This window comes from Schistocerca gregaria, chromosome 1 (genome assembly GCF_023897955.1).
Source record: "Schistocerca gregaria isolate iqSchGreg1 chromosome 1, iqSchGreg1.2, whole genome shotgun sequence".
Taxonomy (NCBI): Eukaryota; Metazoa; Arthropoda; class Insecta; order Orthoptera; family Acrididae; genus Schistocerca; species Schistocerca gregaria.
Genome location: NC_064920.1, coordinates 903251817 through 903257816, shown reverse-complemented (window position 1 = coordinate 903257816; position 6000 = coordinate 903251817).

Genomic DNA, 6000 nt, shown 5'->3' with positions numbered 1-6000 from the left:
TAGTTCTCGTGAGCATCTTACCGGCAGTGACACCACAATGAGGCTACAAGGTGTTGTCCAGGGTCACCACAGAAGAGGTGTCTGGCATTTATAACGACAGAGTACAAAGCTGGTGCGTATAAGTGCACTGAGTATTCAATGAACTGTGGGTGAAGCCCGATCAACAGGGACTTAGATGCATCGAGAGAAAATAATAGTGCATTGAGAATGGCTAGCATCTAGCCGAAATCTAGATCTGCATAATAAAATTTAAAAAGGACGCCTGATTGCTGCAATCAATAATTTACAAAACACATAAGTCTTCTGAAAATGGAAATGAGCGTTTCGCGCCATTGGCCAGGTGGCCCCTTGCATGGCAGGCCCGGCCGCTTTGGTGCAGGCCTTATTACATTCGACGCCACATTGGGCGACCTGCGCGCCGGATGGGGATGAAGTGATGATGAAGACAGCACACCACCCAGTTCCTCAGCGGAGAAAATCCCCCATCCAACCGGGAATCGAACCCAGGCCCGTAGGACAGCAATCCGTCACACTGACCACTCAGCTATCGGGGCACAACGCTCAGTGCACATTGTTAAACAAAGGGCTCCGCAGCAGACGACTTCAACGTGCTCCCATAATGACTCATTGACGTCAATTACGACTGCAGTGGACTTCGGGTCATAGAGATTGGACAGTGTAGCAAACAATTCATCTCAGAATAGCACTTCCACTCTACGTCCTCAATTGCTTGTTGGATGTGTTCCAGTTTCTGGCTGCCCATAATTTTTATCCTCTACGGCTCCCTCTCGTACCACGGAAGTTATTCTCTGCTGTAGCAACAGATGTCTTGTCATCGCTGTACAGTTCCGTTTAGTAGACGGAAGTTATCTCCTTATGTCTTGACATATATCTTATCATCATGTCCCATACCATTGCTAGCTTTTTGCTTATGTTTCTTACTTTATCGATTCTGCAGAGAATCTCCTCTTTCCCTGTCTTGTCAAACCACACAATCTCCAATATCATTATAGAGCATTACATCTCAAACGGTTCGATTCTCTTCTGTTTTGATTTCCCAAGAGTCTGTGACTGTCTACTGAGCAATGCTGTGTTCCAGATGCACATTCTCGGAAATTTATTCCTCAGTTTAACAACTGCGTTTGACATTACTAAACTCCTTTTTTCTAGAAGTACCTTTTTGTCTGTGTTATTCCGTTTTTTATATCCTTACTTCGTCAACCAATTTTAATTTCTGCTTTCAAGGTAGCAGAATTTCTTTACTTCGTCCCCTTCGTAGTCTCTAATTTTGATGTTAAATTTATCGCTTATCCTGTTTTTGCTACACCTCCTTACTTCGCCTTCCTTCAGTTTACTTTCAACCCATAGTCTGCCTCACTCAACTGATCAACACACTCAGCAGGTTCTATAACTATGTCTCACTTTCAATGAGGACAACAATGCTATCAGCGAATCTTGTCATTGATATTTTATCAGCCCGAATTTTAATCCCACTCTTCAATCTTTCTTTTATGTCTGTCGTTGCTTCTATTTATAGGTCGAACAATAGTGGCCAAAGACCCCTATCTTGATCCTTTGTAACTCGAACACTTCCTCCTCGGTGTTATATTCTTGTTGTTCCCTTTTGGTTCTTGTAAATATTGTATATTAGCCACCTCTCCCTACCGCTTACACTTTTCTCAGAATATCGATCTGGCACCATATAATGTTGCCAAACGCTTTTTCTCGGTTTAAAAATCCCATGAACTGATTTTTCTTCAGTCTTGGTTCTATCATGAAGAGCAAAGTCGAAACTACCTCTCTAGTGTCTTTGCCTTTACCTTTCCCAAAGAGATACTGGTCATCTGACATCCTTTATTTTGCATTCTTCTACATGTTATTCTCTTCAGCAGCTTCGATGCTCAAGCTATTGATTGATTGTGCGATAGTTATCTCAAGTTGATGTCTCTGGGATTGCGTGAACGATAACTTGCCGACAGTCTGATGGTATGTCTCCACTCACCTAGATTCTAAACATCGACTTGAATAGTAGTTTGATTTCCACTTCCAGCACTGATTTACATGAATGCATGTCTTTCAACGCTCTATTGAACTCTGACTCTAATACTGTTACCCCTGAGACTTCCATTTCTTCTCCTATGACGTCATGAGACAAGTTCTCATCCTTGTGAAGGACTTCAATGTACTCTTTCCACCCATCCGCTCTCTCATCTGCGTTTAACAGTGTAATTACCGTTGCACTCTTAATATTGCCGTCCTTGCTTTTAATTTCAGTTATGATTGTTTTGACTTTTCTATACACTGAATCAGTCATCCAACGGCCATTGCTTCATCAATTTCTTCACATTTTTTCGTGCAGCTATTTCGTCTTGGGTTCCTCGCACTTCCAATTTATTTCATTCCTGAGATTTATATTTGCGTATTCTTGAATGTCCCTGAACATATTTTTACTTCGCTCTTCCGTCGATCAATTGAAATATTTCCTTTGTTAACGAAGGTTTCTTCGCAATTACTTTCGTTGTCTGTCCAGTATGTGTAAGGGCTCATTTTAGATATGTCCTTTCCTCTACAACTGAACTTTCTACTGTGGTGTTCATTATCACAGCCTTAGAGTATTTCAAACACATCTCATCATTCTCAAAACTTTAATGTCCTATTTTTTTCCCATATCGATTGTTCTCTTAATCTTAAGTCAACTCTTCATCATTACTAAATTATTATCTGAGTCTATACTTGCTCCTCGGTACGCTATACAATCCAATATCTGATTTCGGAATCTCTGTCTAACCATGCTGCAACCCAGGTGTAATATTCCCGTTCTCTGAGCGTTTTTCCAAATAAATGTCCTCTTTTTGTGTCTTTTTTATCTTATATTCCGTACCATTAACTGAAATTAATTGCAGACATCAGTTAGTCTTTATCCTTTGTCTTCCCTATTACCAAGCCCATTTTCTCATTCCTCTGCTGCTTCTGCTACTGTTGCGTACAACTGCCACACGATTATGAGATTATCATCTCCATTTACGCATTGAAATGCCTTTCCAGTATCATCATATTCTTCCTTTACCTCTCCGTCTCGTGGTGTCGTTATGTATACGTGAATTATAGTTATTGTGGTCTACTTGCTGTCGGTACTTGTGAGAACAACACGGTGACTCAACTTTTCATAGCAACTTAATCTCTGCCCTGCCTTTCCACTCATGACTAATCCTACTCTCGTCACACATTCTCTGCTGCTGTTGTTATTATTTTGTATTTATCTGACCAGAGATCCGTACCTTTTTTTTTCATTTCACTTCACTGACTCACGCTATATCTAGGTTGCGCCTTTTTATTTTTCTACTTTCCTTTTCGGATATTCTATCTTCCTTGTCACGTTCAAACGTCTGATATGCCACCGTCCTACTCGTAGAACGTTATCCTTTAATTTATATTCATTGTCGCTGTTACCTTCCCCTTGCCAATCAACTCGTGGAGATCCGAATGGGGACTAATCAGGAAACTTTTACCTGTGACACTTTTTCAATTACAGATCACATATCCTGCGGAACATATTGTGTGTGTATAATGTAATGGTTTCCATTGCCTTCTGCATCCTGGTGCCATTGATCATTGCTGATTCTTCCATTTTTAGCGTAGTTTCCCACGCGCAACAACTACCAGTGGGAACATTTCACCTGGTCGAATGAACCAGGTTCCTCGTTACATCTGGTCGATGGTCGATTCCAGGTACGCCGTCATCGAGGCGAATAGTTGCTCGAAACTTGCACCGTGCTGAGAACGCAGTTCGATGGTGTCAATGTTCTACTGTCGGGGACATTCGCATGAGCTACCAAGGAACCTATAGTGGTGATCTAAGGCAGTATGGGATCTGTAGTCTACGTGAGACCACTATTGTAGACCACGTGCAGGGCTTCAAGCTTGAAGTCTTCTCCGACGGACGACTCCTTCCATCAAGATAACTGTCCGTATCGCAGAGCCAGAATCTTCCTACAGTACTTTGAGGAGCATGACAGTGAACTACTGTTGATGTCATAGCACCACATTCGCCTGATTTTAAGCTAGTGGAACACATCTGAGACACTATCTGGCGCCAACTCCGCGCCCACAAACCAACGGCCCCTAAACACTGAGAATGGCGTGACAGATATGTAGGCGTCACATGGCTCCGGAAAACTTCCAGAGGACTTCTCGAAACTGAAACACAATGAACCACTTTCAATCCTTCGGAAGCCGCTGCCTCCTCAATGTTCCTTCTGTGATATGCGTCTCAGGAGCTTAAATATCGATACCGGCAAGATATGGTAACCAATATAGCCATCTCTACTACGAGTACTTTCAACGAGTTCATCAGAATGCCCATAGAGGGCAATCTATTAAAAAAAACGGTCGAATGATATCTGTTATTGCATTTCCTTATATATTTAAAGAAAGGATTTGTTGTGAGCCATTATCTATGTAATGTTTGGAGGCTTATCCATTTCTACCCTACCGTGGTACAGTTAATAGAAGGACCGTACTCCTACATATCTTTAAAGTCTTAATCGTACAATTCGAATTCATGTAAGTAATATAGTTGCAAATATACACTTGGTTTCTAATTCTCTGTGTTTATTATCAGTTAAAAGAAGAATCAGTGACCTACGTCACAAGACGCCCATTGCCTACGGAAAACGTCGGTATGTTTCCCGATAAAAGCAAAATGACTTTTTAAAGCAGGAGTTTACGTGACCATTTGCTACAGTGGTCCAAAATGAGCCTAATTTTATATTTGCCTTATTGATATGAATTAATGGAGTCGGTGAAACGTTCTTTTCATAACCTCAATCACGAATTTGTATTCTGTGCTAGAAAATGCTGTATTATATTGCAGGAGACGCGCATTAAAATCTTTAGTTGTCCTGACAAACAGGAATGGTAAGCGAGCTCCTTAGCAGTTCAATTAATTAAGTATTGTCAGAAGTGTGCAATAGGTTCTGGTCGGTGAATAAAAGAACAATGAAGATTTTAATACCGTTTGTCGTATATATAATTAATGTCCCATACGTTGACGTTGTGGTACAGTAAGCCATAAATATGGCTTCAATTATAAGATATACGTTACTAAAAACATACTATCAACAATAAATTGGTGATGTAGAACACATCGTATTGCAAAGAGAACAACACACGTTTCAGTTGTGGGCAGGAAAATTAAGATGTAATAGTCAGTTGCCCTTCTTAATCATGTGGAAATGTTTGGAGAACTATTTTCGTACAACTGGGATAGGGAAACACACGAAACAAAATGAATTGCACACAGGAGAATTACAAACCTTCGCTTTGTCTCATAACGAAGTCCAAAGTTAACTACAACCACGTGGTTCAATGTACAAAGAAATTGGCGTAAATTCTCAAATTAAAATCGGATTTAACGGAGACGCAACAAGCAAATCATTTTCTCGATGTATTAAACAGTGAAGGAGAGAAAAATTTACTAATATAACGACATGACTGTGTTGACTTACGACCACATCGTTCAGTGCACAAATAATGTGGCGTAAATTCCACAGTGAAACCGAAAATGATACTGAATCCACTGACAAAACACTTATGTGATGTTTTCAGCAGTTTATTGGCACCTAGAAATCTATACAGGGTGTCCCTCTTAAGAGTCGTCAAGCGTCTATTGTTGGTGTTTCGGCAGATATCTGCAATTTCTCATTTGGAATATGTGTCTGTAGTCAGACCAAACAAATACTGCTCATCACATGACGCCCATTGGCGACGGAAAGCGTCTGTTTGTTTCTCGATAAAAGCAAAATGACTTTTTAACTAGGAATTTACGTGTTCATTTGATACAGTGGTCCAAAATTAGCCTAATTGGATATTTGCTTTATTGGTATGAATTAAGGGAGTCAGTGAAACACGAAGAGTAACCTGTACTCCAACAGCGATTGAGCAGCGTTGCTGCATAGCGGCAGCAGTCGGCCTAGGCCAGGGCGGTATTGTCGAAGCTCG